This window comes from Polypterus senegalus, chromosome 13 (assembly GCF_016835505.1).
Source record: "Polypterus senegalus isolate Bchr_013 chromosome 13, ASM1683550v1, whole genome shotgun sequence".
In the NCBI taxonomy this organism is placed as follows: Eukaryota; Metazoa; Chordata; class Cladistia; order Polypteriformes; family Polypteridae; genus Polypterus; species Polypterus senegalus.
The window spans coordinates 85091639-85108325 of record NC_053166.1 but is presented as its reverse complement, the minus strand read 5'-3'; the positions used below and the strand labels follow the sequence as shown (position 1 = coordinate 85108325).

At 38.1% G+C, this 16687-nt stretch overlaps 1 pseudogene; it reads left to right on the top strand.

Annotated features, from left to right (window-relative positions):
- The first annotated feature begins 198 nt into the window (after nt 1–198).
- On the top strand, nt 199–4738 carry LOC120543313 (annotated as a pseudogene).
- The last annotated feature ends 11949 nt before the right edge of the window (nt 4739–16687 follow it).

Here is a 16687-nt window from a genome sequence, read left to right as displayed (position 1 = left end):
CTTGTGTTTTGTTTTGCAGAAAGGCTCAGCGCTGTTAAGTCAACTCATGACTTGTAGGAGTGACTTGACATAACACCTGTCATTTCCAATAAGTTTAAAATAATAAATTCACAATTGAGAAAGTATTCCGACTGGTTATTGGAATATTACACTGGCGACGAGGTGGTCGAACCTTAGGAGATACTATTATAGTGGGTAATGGCGACATATGGGAAAATTACTGAGTGTGATCCAGAGATGGATGTCTGGCAACAATATATAGAACGACTGGAATATTACTTTGAGGCCAATGACATCGCCGACAGCAAAAGGAGAGCAATATTTCTAAGTGCATTTGGCGGTAAAGTGTACGGACTTTTAAGAGACTTATGCCAGCCCTCCAAACCGTCCGAACTCACATTTCCTCAAATTTGACTTTACTTATGGATCATTTTGCCCCCAAACCCAGAGTGATTGTTCGAAGATACAAATTTCGAAGCGAGGAACTCAGACCAGTCGGTGTCAGGTTTTGTAGCCGAATTGTGAAGGGCATCTGAGTTTTGTGAGTTTGGTGGCAATCTGGAGGACATGATACGAGATAGACTGGTATGTGGCATAAACGATGATCGAATGCAACATCCGTTACTTGCAGAAATGGAACTTCCATTGAAAAAGGCCATGGAAATTGCACTGACTATGTTAGCTTGGGACAAAGATGTTGTGGTGTTACAACAGCAGCTGCAGATTGTAAGTACAGGAGACATTAAAGTGCATAAACTCCATGCTGCTCAGACCAAGGAGAAGGACAGTGTTTCCTGTTTTCATTGCAGGGGCAAGCACAATAGTGTTCAGTGCCGTTTCATAACTGCAGTATGCAATTGGTGTCACAAGAGGGGGCACTTAGTGAGGAAATGTTTAATCAGTGCGCAACACAATGATAAACTAGAAAATAAGTTGACCAGAAAGGATAATACAGCTAATTTTCTGGAAGATGAAAAGAAGGGAAGTGAGGATGAAAAGGCATACTAACAACTAACAAACAACAAAGTTTCACCATATAAAGTCACACTAGAAATAAATGGGCAAAAAAACATTGAAATGGAAATTGACACAGGTGCATCGGTCACCATACTGAGTGAAGAGGCTGGCAGACAACTGGGAGCTGTCGAACTGCAGGAAGATTACGGACATATACTGGAGATTTGGTTCCTGTGTTAGGCAGACTACGGGCTCAAGTCAAATTCAAAGAACAGCAGAAGGAATTGCCACTGTTGAATGTGAGAGGTAACGGGGCAAATCTCATGGGCCGAGACTGGTTGAGAGAGATTAGCCTCAACTGGGGTGAAATATACAGAGTATATATTGCCCCTGAGATTTTGGAGTCAGTGTTGGAAAGACACAGAATGGTATTCAAGGAGGGACTAGGAACACTGGTGGGGACAGAGGCAAAAATGTATGTGGATGAGGAGGTTCAGCCTAGATTCTTCAAAGCCCGTCCATTGCTGTACAGTTTGAAAGACAAAGTGGAAAAAGAATTACAGAGACTTCAGAGTGAGGGTATTATAAAACCTGTATGTTTTTCAGAGTGGGCTGCGCCAATAGTACCTGTAGTAAAAGCTGATAGAACTTGCATATGTGGCGATTACAAGCTCACTGTGAACCGATTTTCCAGACTGGATAATTATCCAATTCCCAAAACAGAGGACTTATTGGCAAAGTTAGGAGGTGGTCAGAAGTTTACAAAATTAGACCTCTCCCAGGCCTATCAACAATTAGTGTTAGAGCCAGGGTCCTGCAAGTTCACAACAATTAATACACATAAAGGATTGTTTCATTATAAGCGACTCCCATATGGAGTGTCATCCAGTCCTGGGATATTTCAGTGTACTATCTATATATATAATTCACTAAGGCAAGACACCCATGGAAAGCACACCGGAAGGGGCATGGATTCACTAAGCCGCCGACAAGTAAGACACCTATGGCGCACGCAGGAAGGAGCCACGACCACCAACTCTAAGACCATTGGATATGACAACAACTCGCAGAACCACGCCCACCAACTCGGACGCGACGACACAGAAAAAATGGCGTCATTTATATACGTCTGTCATAGAGGCCACATGCACCTCCGAGCCACGTTGACTGTTCATAGAGGCATGTTTCTCGCGGAGGTGAATCGCCATATGCAGCATGTAAAACGGTTTGCGAGGGGTATCCCATGGGATCCTTAAAACAATCCTTTACAACTGAGGTTAAAACACAATGAAGTAAGCAGTCTTTAAAAACCGAGTTTTCGGTTACGACTTACGACCGCGTGCGAGGTGGGCACATGAGCAGGCAGTGCATTCTGAACGAGAAATCAGCAGACTAGCATGACGGAGTGAGCGGAATGGACATCCTTCTCCTCTCCTCCCGTTCCACCCTCCGCACCTGAGCGCCGTCCACCCCCATCCCTCCGTCTGGGAGGAGAAGGTGCGATGGCGGTCCGCCAGTTTTCAGTCACGGACGATTGTGTGTTGGTTCGTTCCGTACATTGTTACAATGTTCTTTTTCTTGATGATTTATTACATTACTGATTTTTCAAATGTTAATGTTCTCCCTGTGCTTAAAAATCATTTAAAAACCGGCCTGATTATGCGGCGTATGGTACGCTGCGGCTTGGCTAGTAGAAAATATTCTACAAGGCATCCCTCAGGTAGTAGTACGAATTGATGATATTTTGATTACGGGAAAGGACAATAAATGTCATCTTGAACACCAGTACTAAGAGTACGTAAAGACAAATGTTTTTTCATGGCACCAGAAGTTGTTTACCTGGGATATAAAGTTGATCACCACGGCATACACCCTGTACCAGATAAAGTAGCAGCCATTAAGAAAGCACCACAACCTAGTAATCATACACAGTGTAAAGCATTTTTGGGGTTACTTAATTATTATCATAGATTTTTACCAAGTATGGTTACCACCTTGGAACCCTTTCATAGAATGATGCGAAGGAAACTAAATGGTGTTGGACTGCTATGGAAGAGAGGGCTTTTCAGAAAGCCAAAGAAGCATTACAGTCTGATCAGTTATTAGTTCATTTTGAGGAGGGGAGGGAACTGTACCTGTCTTGTGACGCTTCACCTTATGGGGTGGGAGCAGTCCTCTCCCACAGGTGGGAAGATGGAATAGAAAGACCCATCGGTTATATGTCTCGTACAGTGACATAAGCTGAGAGGGGTTATTCACAACTTGAAAAAGAAGCATTAGTCATAATCTTTGGCCTGAATAAGTTCCATCAGTACCTTTATGGCAAATCATTTGTAATTGTGACAGATCACTAGCCCTTGATAGGACTGTTTGGGGAACAGAAGGGGGTCCCAAAGTTAGCAGCAGCACGCATTCAGCGCTGGGCATTGACTCTAGCTTCTTATGAATATACTTTAATGTATAAAGAAGGAATACAACATGCTAATGCTGATGCTTTGAGTCGCCTTCCACAAGGTGGAGAGAGTGAAGAAACCCCACAAACTGAGGAAGTCATCAGGCTGTTGGAGCATATGGACAGCACTCCAGTTGGTGCATACCAGATTAAGACTTGGACACAACGAGACCCGTTATTGTCAGTGGTTTATCAGTGGGTGCTCAAAGGGAACTGGCCAAATAAACCTGTTGAGCTAACTTGGCAAACCTATATTCACAGGAAAGCAGAGATGAGTGTGGTGGATGGCTGCATACTGTGAGGGAGCAGGGTTGTAATACCTCCACAGGGTAGAAAGACATTAATTAAAGAGTTACATTAAGCACACCCGGGCATTAATCGTACAAAAGCACTGGCTCGCAGTTACCTTTGGTGGCCAAATATGGATAAAGAAATAGAGCCTGCAGTTTGTGAATGTGTCAGTTGTCAAGAAAATCAGGCTTCTCCTGCAGGAGCCCTGCTTCATCCTTGGAAGTGGCCTGAACAACCATGGGCTCGTCTTCATATGGATTTTTGTGGACCAGTGATGGGTAAGATGCCATTGATTTGTGTAGATGCACATTCAAAATGGATAGAGGCCCACCCAATGCAATCCATCACATTGTTGGCCACTATGGAAAACTTACGAAACATTTTTGCCATGCATGGCTTACCAAGAGTTGTAGTAACGGACAATGGAAGCAGTTTTGTTAGTGCTGAAATTAACTATTTTTTAAAAATGAATGGCATTAGACATGTAACATCAGCCCCTTATCACCATCAAACGGTCTAGCCGAAAGAGCAGTCCGGACAGTTAAAGAAGGCCTGCAAAAGTTAACAAGTGGGACACTTGAAACTAGACTAGCATGGTTCTTGTTACGCTATAGGACAACACCACAGACGACCACAGGCATATCCCCTGGTGAGTTATTAATGAGGCGGCAACTACAGACACATTTGGACTTAGTTAGTCTGAGTCTGGGGGAAAGAGTGGCAGAGAAGCAAGTAAACATGAAGAGTCGCCATGACAGTCATGCAAAGAAGAGGACATTCTCAGTGGGACAGCCTGTCAATATTCAGAATTTCCAGTCATCAGGGAACGTTGGATGCATGGGGCTGTGGTCAATCAGAATGGTCCTATTTCTTGGAGGGTGGAGACAGAGAATGGGCAGGTTGTCAAATGACACCAAGACCACATCTGTCCCAGTTATGACCAACCTGGGGCACTACAGCCAGTTCAACAAGATGACTTCTTGGTGCTGTTGGCAGAGGATCGTCAGAGAACAGAACAGGTACAAGACAGCTCAGTAATTAAACCCCTTACTATGCCAGAATCTAAAGATGTGTCCAGTGGCCTACAGTTGGAGTACACAGACAGGGCAGAGACAGTTCCATCATTCCAAAGATATCCTGTTTGACTGAGGAAAACATCTTATTTAAAAGATTACTTTTGAATATAAACAGGATTATTTTAGTTCTACAGGAGGTTAGCAAAGCCAATATACTAGATAGAGCACCAGAAGTGGATAAATGACGATTATTCATATTATTATTATGGATATTGTTCTTGTTCATTGGTATTATTATGTTTGTTTTTTTAAAAAAGGTTAGAATCAATTTAAGGGGGGAGGTGTTGTATTATTAATCAGGCAGTTAATTAGGCAGACCGGGCAGCAAGGGACCTTGTGTTTTCTTTTGCAGAAAGGCTCAACGCTGTTAAGTCAACTCAAGAGTTGTAAGAGTGACGTAACACCTGTCATTTCCAATAAGATTAAAATAAATTCACAATTGAGAAAGTATTCCGACTGGTTATTGGAATATTACAGTTTCCTCATTGACACCCCACAGGTCGTTAATTAAAGTACCTGCACACACAGATTATAAAGGAGCCACAGTACAACGCAAATATTGAAATCTATGCAATTGAAAAGTATTTCTATCATGACAATAAATCTAGTTTAACTTATTGTAAGAATTACTGACTTCTTAAAAAATTATATTTACAATTATTTAGTTTACCTTAAGAAATGTTGTAAAGTATATTTTGCTTACACCATTGGCAGATTTTTTTGCTAAATAAAAGCAAAACAACTCCCATTTAAAGTTTTTTGTCTAGTTTTTACATGTGCATTTTCTGGCAGTGTAGGCCTAGGCTGGAAGAGAAAGGTTTGAAAAAGAAAGATGTATGAAAGTAGAAAAGCAGATGCAAAGGACAAGAGGTATTGTGGTCAGAAGCTGGCTCTCTTATGAGCGAGAGGAATGGAGTTATTAGGATACAGTTGCTTCTGTTAAGTATCCAGGAAGCAGGAGCAGCCAAAGGGCTTTGAGAATCATCATTTGGATGCCAGAAGGATGGAGTTGGGACGATGGAGTCAGACCTAGGCGGTCTAGCAATGAAGAACTGAGTTGGCTGAGATGCAGTTGACTGTTCATGTTGGTTTCTCAGCCCCACTGTCGAGACCTGATGGGTGAACGGGGCAAAGACAGGAAGCAGCAAGGCACTGTGGCTCACAGGAGTAAAAACCTTATTTGCCTTAGTAAACCTTACTGGCTTTAACCTTAGTTTCAATTCCTTGTTTGGAATATTTCTTTACTTTCTGATGACTGGTTTTATTTCCCATGTTTTTTTTTATTATGGATTATTTATTTATTTAAAGAAGATGGACTGCTTAGCACTTCATTTCCTTCTTTGGACACTGCTTGTTAAAATAAACTTCAGTATGCACTTTCTGTACCATCAATACTTCTTTGTGTGTCCTCATTGCACTAGTCCATCCAAGAGATGCCAGCTGTGGCCAACCCAGGCATCACATTGTGATGAACCTTCATAAAATGGCAGTATTTAAAATGCCTGTATGCCTGGTAACTCAGTACATTTTGGGTGGTTTGCATGCCTGTAGATAGGCGATAGAGAAATGTTTAATTCTTACTTGTTATTTGATATTAGTATAAGTATAAGTGAAATATAACATCCACCAGAAGATTATGATGGATTTGTTACTGTGATAGACTTTTGGGAGTCTGTGACTTATGAGATTATTTGTGGGGTCTTTTTTGACAAGTTAGTGTTCCATTTAGACCATGAGGGGTGATAATAGAGCCAGCCTCAGAATGTTCAGCTAGCTGCTGAGGTCATAACTGAAAGTAAACTTGCCTTGGTTTAAGACAGTTCAGCTGATCAGGTGTTCATACTGCTTGTTACTATCAACATCATTTATATATATATATATATATTAGAAATTGCAGCAGCCCTAGCAATTACCCCTGAGGGACACCACTCTTAACTCTTTGAGGGCTGAATATTTTTTCCGAAAAACATAGTTTCTGAAAAGCAGTGGTTTCAAACAGAGATCAACATAAAAATGTCTGTTGCTGCATGCTGCGGCTGCCAGTTTGCCAAGAATGTGCGGCAGACTTGCTGCCCGGCTGTAGTCACGTGGCTGGGGCGGCGGCAGCAGCAGCAGCGGTCACGGTCGCAGTGCATTGCCATCTGATTTCTCCCTCTTACCACTGTTAAGTGGCAGTCCTCCTGGAAACATTGCTGTAGGTGTGTCAACTCAAGTCAGAACCTCATATTCATTTTCGATCACATTTATCAAAATCGGAGTCCAGCAAGTCATAGTCCAGTTTAGAGATAATAGGCAAAACTTCATCCATGGAGTATTTTGCTTTATGCATTCGCTTTGATCTCTCGCCATTATGTCAGTGCCATTTTTGCTCTTGTTTGCACTTTACTACTCATACGAGTGCAGAAAATCTCACTCAAACCAATGAAGCTAACTTTCCTTCTAGCAACGAGAGTCCAACTAAAACATAATGGTTTGTTTTGACACGGTTTACAGTTGATTACCATCATCAACTCCTCCTTTTGACAAAAGTCGACATCAGCTCTGAAAGAGTTAATATCCAATTCTGATAAGGTTCCTTGTACCATCACCCTCTACTTCCTGTATCTACACCAATTCTGCACCCATCTACACACCACACCCTGAATTCCCACTTCTTTTAATTTGATGCCCAACTTCTCATGTGTCTATTTATCAAATGTTTTCTGAAAGCCCAAATAAATAATATCACATGCTTCACTTTTGATCATATACTTTTGTTGTTTCCTCATAGAATTCCAGTATGTTAGTTAAACATGACCTCTCTCTTCTGACCCCATGCTGATTGGTCAGTGAAACATCTGATCCGGCCAAGTGCTGCTCAGTTTTTACCTTAATAATTCCTTCCGTTAATTTTCCTGTGATGCACGTTAAGCTTACTTGCCTATAGTTACTTGGATCTATCTGATCACTCTTTTTATATAGAAGGATAATATTTGCCATTTTCCAGTCCTTTGGAATTTCTCCAGTGTGCAGTGACTTCCTAAAAATATGTGTCAAGGGCTATTATATGTACCAGCTAAAATCTTAAGAACTTGAGAATATTATCTGTTCCTGGTGATTTGTTTGATTTCAGCCTATTTAATCTAAGCAGTACTTCACCCTCTGTAATTTCCAAATCACTCACTACCTTCTTAGTACCCATTTTATCACTGGGGATTATCTACTTCCTCACATATGAAGACCTCAGAAAAATGCAAGTGCAGATCATCTGCTACAGTATTTTACTGTCTGTATTTTTGAATTCCATTTAAAAAATTGTACTGTAGTAGTAATGTCGTGTGTACAGGGCGCAGTGGAATTATTACTTGGATGTAATTCCATATCTTTTGGTGACTGTTGATATAAGAGGGATGATCATCTGGGAAAACTGTACATACAGTAGTCCTCAGACTGTGTAAATGAACTTAAACCTTTTTTCCCATAATTAACAAAGAGACTTTGTTTGAAAAATCAGCGTTTGAGTGTGTTAATATTTGTGCAGTATACAGGGTTTAATTGAAAGAGGTTTTTTTTTTTTAAATTTCTAGCAGGCCTGAAATGCTTTCTGTAAATTGAAAAGACCAATACACTATGTAACACAAGTTTTGTTCCTGGCTTCCAAGAGTTATATTTCAACTGCTTATGTCTAAAGCCTATGGAAAAACAACTACATTCAGCACAAACTTTGGTTTTATGACCACAGCCCAGAAAATTTTGTATTTATAGTGACAAAACAAGGAAATTTTTATCTTTCCTTTCATGTGGTCTGATATAGAACAACACTTGCATGGTAAATATACAAAGACAGTCAAAACCACTCAAAAAGGTTCAGAAATGAGTAGATTTTCTAGATTTGCGACTGTACTGCAAAACGCTTTCTCGAAGAAGCCCCCAAATGTAGTCCCCTATCATGTTTTCGTTATACTTTCCTTGGTAACGACGTTCAAAGTCCAGTATATCCTGATGAAATCGCTCGCCTTGTTCCTCTGAGTAAGCTCCCATGTTCTCCTTGAATTTGTCAAGATGAGCGTCAAGGATATGGACTTTGAGAGACATTCTGCATCCCATTTTGGAGTCAGAATCAACTGCACATAGTTTTCAGCCTTGTGATTACCCAGGAAGCCGTGAACCACTGCAACGAAACTGTTCCAAGACATTTTCTCCGTCCTGTTCAGCAGCTTGGCGAATTTGTCACATTCTATGATCTTCTTGATCTGCAGTCCGACGAAGATACCAGCCTTGACCTTTGCCTCGGACAGCTTTGGAAAGAGATCTTGGAGGTACTTGAAAGCTGCTGACTCCTTGTCAAGAGCTGTGACAAATTGCTTGATGAGGCCTAACTTGATGTGCTGTGGTGGCATCAGCACCTCCTGAGGTTCTATCAGTGGCTCCCACTTGAAGTTGCTCTTCCCCCCAGAGAGCTCGGTCCGCTGTGTCCAGTCCTTTCTGTGATAGTGCGCCTTAGTGTCACGGCTGTCCCAGAGGCAAAGGAAACAAGGAAATTTCATGAAACCTCCTTGAAGGCCCATTAGGAATGATACCATTTTGAAGTCTCTGATGACCTCCCATCCATAGTCGTCATACTTCAAGGCACTCAGCAACATCTTGACACTGGTGTAGTCCTCTTTGAGATGCACAGTGTGAGCCATAGGGAGAGTCGGGTAGTTGTTTCCATTGTGAAGCAGCACGGCTTTGAGGCTCCGGGATGAACTGTCTATGAATAGGCGGCATTCACTCGGGTTACAGGTGATACCTATAGCCTTGAATAGACCGGCCACATTGTTGCAGAAGCACAGCCCATCTTGCCGACTGAAGAAGTTGGAAAATGTTTGGTAACACTTTCTCTGAATTGTGACTTGCACGCTTTCATCCAACAAGTTCCACTGTTTAAGCCTGGATGTCAGAAGCTCAGCATTGGACTTGGTAAGACCAAGGTCTCTGATCAGATCGTTGATGTATTTCTGGTTAGGGAAGTATGGCCTTCTCTACTCAGCCGCATCTGTGAAACCGCAATCTGGATCTGCAATATCTTCCTCGCTGTCTGACTTGCTGCTGTCTCCTGAAGATGGCTGATCCCTCTTCAGAGAAGTGGGAACGGGCAGCTCGGGGCAGTGTGGTACTGGGGCAATGGAAGAAGGAATGTCTGGATAAACTATTTGAGGTGCATTCTTGCCAGTGCGATGTTTAGTAGGATCCACCATGCAGAAGTAGCAGTTGCTTGAGTGGTCAGTCAGTTGCCGCCAAATTTGCGGGATAGCAAACTTCATGGCTCCCTTTCCTCCCCTGTACCAACCTTCAAGAGTTTTCTTGCAATATTCGCATGCGAAATGAGGTGCCCAGGGCTTGTCTTGATCCCCGACAGGCATGCCGAAGTATGCCTTGTAGGCCTCACACATCTTACGACATGCTTTCATGGAATACTTTCTCGCTCTTGTCTTTATAAATTGTCCACAGACGTAGTCTGCTGGGTGCAAGCAACCTCTTGATGCCATCTAAATCAAATCAAAAAAATAATATAAACCGAAATGTTGGTTCGAGTCACCTGTGCTTTTATACTTGTATGACTACTATTGGATAGTCCGAGAACGTTCTAGAAAGTTCTAAAAGTTTCTTGAAAGTTCTAGATATTTCTGGAAAATTCTAGAAACTTCTGGACAATTCTAACAGTTCAAGAATATTCTAGAAGACTACTCAGTATTGAATGCGAATCGAGCATTTTCTCGAAAACAGACAAATTTCAAAATATCATTGTCCTGATCACAAAAGCAAAGTTTTTGTGGAACAACAGCTATTTTCTATTTTTTTTAGGCATAACAGGTTAGGAAAACACACTTTGTACCCAGGAACAAAATAAAAATAAAAATTTGTTACATAGTGAATCAGCAAATACCACAATAAAATAGTTTGGCACTGGAACTTCGTTATCAAAGTTTAAAGGGTGTACAACACAGAAAACCCTTTTATAGCCAGATGTATGTATGTATGAAGTCCATTGAAAATATACTTGAGCTGTAGAAGGCTAAATATGAATTCTAAGATAAAATATTGAGGCTGTAAACACATGACATGAGTGTCTAAAAGGAGTGTGCACTGATCAAGGCAGAGAAAAGTTTCATGTAAAGATCATGCGAAAATTTCTTATAAAAAAAGGTATACACTATTTTGTAGGCAGTCACTGTATTTTTAACTTTCATGTAACCTGAATCAGAAAATAAAAAAAAAACTTTTTATTCTTGTGTGAATGCCTTACCTGAGCAGAATCTGCACATTTTTCTGTGAAAACTGCGGTTTCTGTGTATAGTCACAAGGTATACAATACTCTTTTGGTGATTTGTCCTGCTTTTTGGGAATACCTGACTGTGTGTGTATAGACGTTTCTAGAAAACTAGTAAATTGAAACACCTGCTACTGTGTGGTAACTGTGAAAAAAGTCATAACATTTTCTCTCAGGTACAGTCCTAGATCTGACATAATTGCATGGTATTTACTACCTGATTAAATTAAGCAGTACATTAACCCCAAGCATGGTGTCACTATTAAAGAAACCTATCAATAATAAAAAAGACCCTTAGGGGAAATAATTTAAAAACATTGATTTAAATTATTTGATACCTAAAATAAAGGACCACAACTAATCATCAGTTAATCAAACAATTATTTAATATAGAATCCTTCACAGGGCACAGTGACATCAACTTGAGACTAGTTCATGTTTTTTTCATTTTTTGTTTTGAGAGCAAGTGTTTATTGAGAACACAGATCTACAATATAAATTATCCTAATAAAAATATTTACAGAAACATTGTAAAAAAGATAAATAAAATAAAAACTCTGATGCACTCCCAAAGCCCCCTGTCACCACCATATTCCTTTGTGTTGTAATCTAATTGTGTGAGGATCAAGATGCCTGGTCTGACATACAGTTGAAGTGAAGAGGCACTGCTGGCCCAGCAGACCCTATGCCTCATGGGACACTACTGCAGTTATCAGCAATGAGAGCCAGTTATTTGGTGCTGTGCTGTATGTGCCAAATGATGCCATTTGGCAACATTTGTCCCATATGCTTCATTAATCCTAGCTGCTCTAATTAGGTCAGAGTGAGAAAAGATGCCTTCCAAGCGTTAAGAGAGAGTCAGGTGATTTTCAACAGGAGGTCAGAATAGACAGCAATTGTCACAACAGAAAATTGCATTTGTTGTATATAAATGAGAGAGAAGGGGGTTATGTCTAGTGACGAAAAATATTTATAAATTAACAGATCTGGGCATGTCAATAAAAAAGACAGAAGACATAAACGTACAGTAGCAACATTAGACTAAAATGCAGCAACAGTGTGGCATTCCCTAAACATATGAAGAAAGGTTCCCAATGCCCTAATAGTTTAACATAGAAAGCAGAAGAGATCTGAGGCTAACCCCATAGAGAATCATCTCTGAGGATAAGGTAAGTCGAGACTAGTTAATGTTAATGCTCAATCATTTAAGGCCTTGGACTCACCAGGCATAATAAAAGACATCTCATGTAAGTAGCAAGAATGTAGTATAGTCTAGCATGTTGTAAGAATCTTGCAGTCTGAATTAATTAAAAAAAGGATAATTTGTATATAAACAAATATATAATACAAATATTAGTGTACACATTTGTCAATCTAATAAGCCTACATATAGATTGTGGGCAAAACTGGTACGAATGCCGTCTATATGAAATGAACTTCTGCACAATGCAAAAACTAACTTACAAATACAATAATATGACTTCACGTAATAACAGATTATAATAATCAGTGTAAGCAATCTCCAAAGTCTGCACTGCTACAAAGATCATAAACGTATGTCCAGTTTGTATTTTGATAAATTAAAATGCTTGCTTCTATCTGCAGTTTTACAACTATTCACGCTAACTGATTTATAGACTGTGATGTTTGTCAGTACCTTCAGCTGCTTTGCTACAAAAATCTGAGGTATGTGACAAACCAACTAGTTTACATTCACAGAATGGCTATTCATGCTGTATGTATGATATAGGTCATCATTTTAATTATATGTAATATATTATGTAATTACAATAATATCTTGTCCAGATTATTTTTTTTTCATCATGTGGATCAGGGCTTCAGTAAGAGCTTTTATTGGCACCACCTTCAACATCTTAAGGTTAAGCACCCCTCATAACTATTTAAACAAAAGGAAAAGTCAATAAGTAGTTACATTATCTTGAGTGTTACTGTCTACTTAGCAAGGCGCACTACAGTCCACTTCTCCCCCTCATTCATTGATCAAGAGTCCTGTCTTTCATTCAAATAACAGTATTATGGGAATAAATCTTTCCTTTTTTATCTTGTACACTGGGTTTTCCAGAAGTAAGCATTAATAATAATTTTAGAAAAAAAATCATGCAGATATGCACACGAATGGATAATGGACATGTGGATTATACAACATGAGTTATGTGAGAATTTTTATTCTTTTTTCCATGTACATTTTTCACACTGTTTGCCATTGGACAGAACAAGTGACCTTTTGCATATATCATCATAAACTGTTTTCTGTCATTCTGCATTAAAAAATGGGATTAAAACATTTTCCTGGGCACCACTACAAACTACACGGGGTATGTAACATATAAAAAAATGCCATTTTGGGTGGAACATTTCTTTAATGCAATTCTGGAATCACTCTTGTCTTTTGAAAAACTGTAAACCTTTTAATATACAAAAATGTGTTATGTAACAGGTAACCAACCATTTTACTTTTATGTCTGAACTTTAAGTCTGGCGATATGGGTTTAAATGGATTATAGATATCTACAGAATAAACTAGAAGGGGATGTGCATCAATTTATCACAGTCCTACATAATAAAAATTAATTTCAACTTCCTTATCATTTGTAAATAGTATGATGAAATTCTTAATTCACTGTCTCCTCAAAAATAGTGAAAGTGAAACACCAACAAAAAGACACACAAACTTAGCTAGAAGAAGTCATGTTTTATGCTCCTTGTATTCTTGCGGTGCATCATGTGCAGATATATTAAGAAAATTATATATATTTAGTTGAAAAATGCATTATTGATAAAATGTAAAAAAAATGTCTTTGACGTTATTAACAACAGAAAACATTTATGTAAGTAAACATGTACATGAACACAATAACAGTAATTAAGCAAAATCATTTTTTCTCTATGATAAACATTACATTTTTTCATGCTGCTATGAATGGTAACATAACAATGTCTCTTTAAATGTGTATGGAGTAGGAAAGGCTGCTAATGAAAATATCAGATGCACAGGTTGAAATACATGACCTTGGAAGCACTGCAGGTGATATATCTCAGGTGCAAAATTTTTATTCACAAACCATGAGCAGATTCACAAACGGTTGCCAGATGGGCTTAAAAGTCGGCTTTTGGAAGCTTGTGATAGCACTGCCTCAGCTGACAACAGAAAATCAGTTTGCTTCCCTGCGAATGTGGGATGGACGTCCTCAGTAACAGACTGCTGTGCTAAATTATGCAGATGATGGCACCTATCAATTAAAGGTGTAGCTTTCAAAATAAATTCAACTGAGATTATTTTTAAGAAAGGGTAGGTTTGATTGCACTTCTTAGATGTATATTAATAGCACCAGAAGGAGGTAAGCTAATCTGTTTACTTTTCGGCTTTATAGAGGGCACATGCTACTAAAATGCTGGTGAAAATGGTCATATCCTAACATTACCTTTTCTAGATTGCATGTGAAGCAAAAATATTTTTGTTAGGCTTGAATCAGGTTTGGAATGTTAAAATACACAAACTAAAGGAAGAATAATACTTTCCTATAAATAGTTACGGCAAAAATGGCATATGCTTTTAAAATCATGGCATAAATTGGCAAAGAATCAAAAAATAAATTGATAGACAAGACTAAACCAAACCTTTGTATATTAAAAAGCCCAGCATTAGAAGACTAGCTTTGGCAATATACTATTTTTTACAGCAATGATTGTACCTGCTTTAGTTTAAGTAATATTTTGTAATGGTGTACTTACAAGATTAATAAAACATTTAACAAAAATAATCAGGCTTTGTACTCATCAAAATTTAAAACATATCTACCCTTAAAAAAGTAATCTGTAAAAACTTGCAAAAATGGCAGATGCTATTGAAACATTGTATCTGAACAATTTTGGAAACACTGAATCAGAATCAAATTGTGCTGATTATTATGTTAATCATAACATATCCATACAATCAAATATAAACTTCTGATCTTCTAAACTTCTTTAAAGGCTACGCTTACAGATAGTTTCACCATTCTCATCATGGATTATGAAAAAAATAACTGAAAATATTGAAGATGAACTTTATGACAGTTAAGTTCATTAAATAAATTTATAAGTACAACCTGCCTAATGGACAATCCACAACTCAAGAGGTTAATTTTTGATCAAAGATAAAAAGCCCTACTGAGAGTTTAGTATATAATAAATAAACTGTATTTTTCTTGCAGTGGCTGAAAACTGTGTTTGTGAATTTATGTCTGTTGAAAACTTACTGTTATTGCCTATGTGTCTTACGTTAAAGTCCCAAAAAGTTCATCTGAAAGTTTTTAATATGCAAAAGCGTTATATAACCCTGGTTAATCATGTTTCATGTAAATACCAATGGGGGGGTTTGCAATTTTATTTTGTTGAGGGTGAGAAAGTTAATATCGTGCAACCATTTATATCTCCATCCTTGTTGATGGTAAAAACAAAGCTATAAAGAATATTAAATACATGTGCACAGTAAAAAATATGTAAACTATTTACAAATATACACGAATACCACTGCAATATCCAACACATATAATAAGAAATACATAGTAAATTCAAAAGCATAAACAGATATTAATAAAACACTTGCAATTCAGAATATATTTAGACCAAATGGAGTATGGCGAGGAAGACATTAATGTCTGTGAATTGAATAAGATGAGCAATCATCGGATCCCATACAAAAAAAATAAAACTGTTTTATCCTACTAATTATTCATAAATAAGGGAAGTAAATCGTAATACTAAATTCAAAATCTTCTATAAGGGTTGCAGACAAAATGGAACCAGCATGCTAGCCAATAATAATACTAAATTAAATATAATTTGCAATTAATTGAAAATCTGAATTTTCTTTCCTTTACAGTCCGTAATTTCATACACCGATTATAAAGGTCTGATATACCGTATTCTAAAGAAAATCATTCTGAAGAAAAGCTAAAAATATTTTGTAAATTTTGGAAAAATGTAAAATCTCTACAAATGACACAATTACTTTTGAATTGCACTATGTGGAGTGCTAAAGCAGATAGAAATATTTTCAAGACAACATTCAGACTTATTCCATATCGTAAATATCTTTTTAAAATCAGTCCTTTCAGTTTCTGTTTTATACATGGTGTGGAATGTCTTAAAATATTTAAAGATGATCCTCTTATGATTCTGCCATTTTTAATGTTTTGCTTATTTAGTCTTTTTGTTATTACTTAAATGTACAGTAAGCTTTCATGTTTTGTTATTAAATCAACTTTTGGTTTCAATTTGTTTTTATGTAACATGATTTTCTTAGATTTTTTTTATTTTAATTTATTGATTAACTCAAGCTTTACAAGACTTTGTTCGAAACAAATCAACCCCTGCCCATGAGAAAGCATGCTAGGCCAGCAGAGTAAATCTTTAAGCTAGAAAAAATAAGTAAATAAATAAAATAATAAATGAATAAAAAGAAAAAAGAAAAGAAAATCTGCTTCCTCATTTAAAATGCTTATTCGAAAATGTTATTGATTAGATCCTGCCAAGTTTTGAAAAGGTTTGCACAGATCCTCTAAGAGAGAATGTATTTTTTTCCAGTTTCAAATAGCATATAACATCAGTTACCCA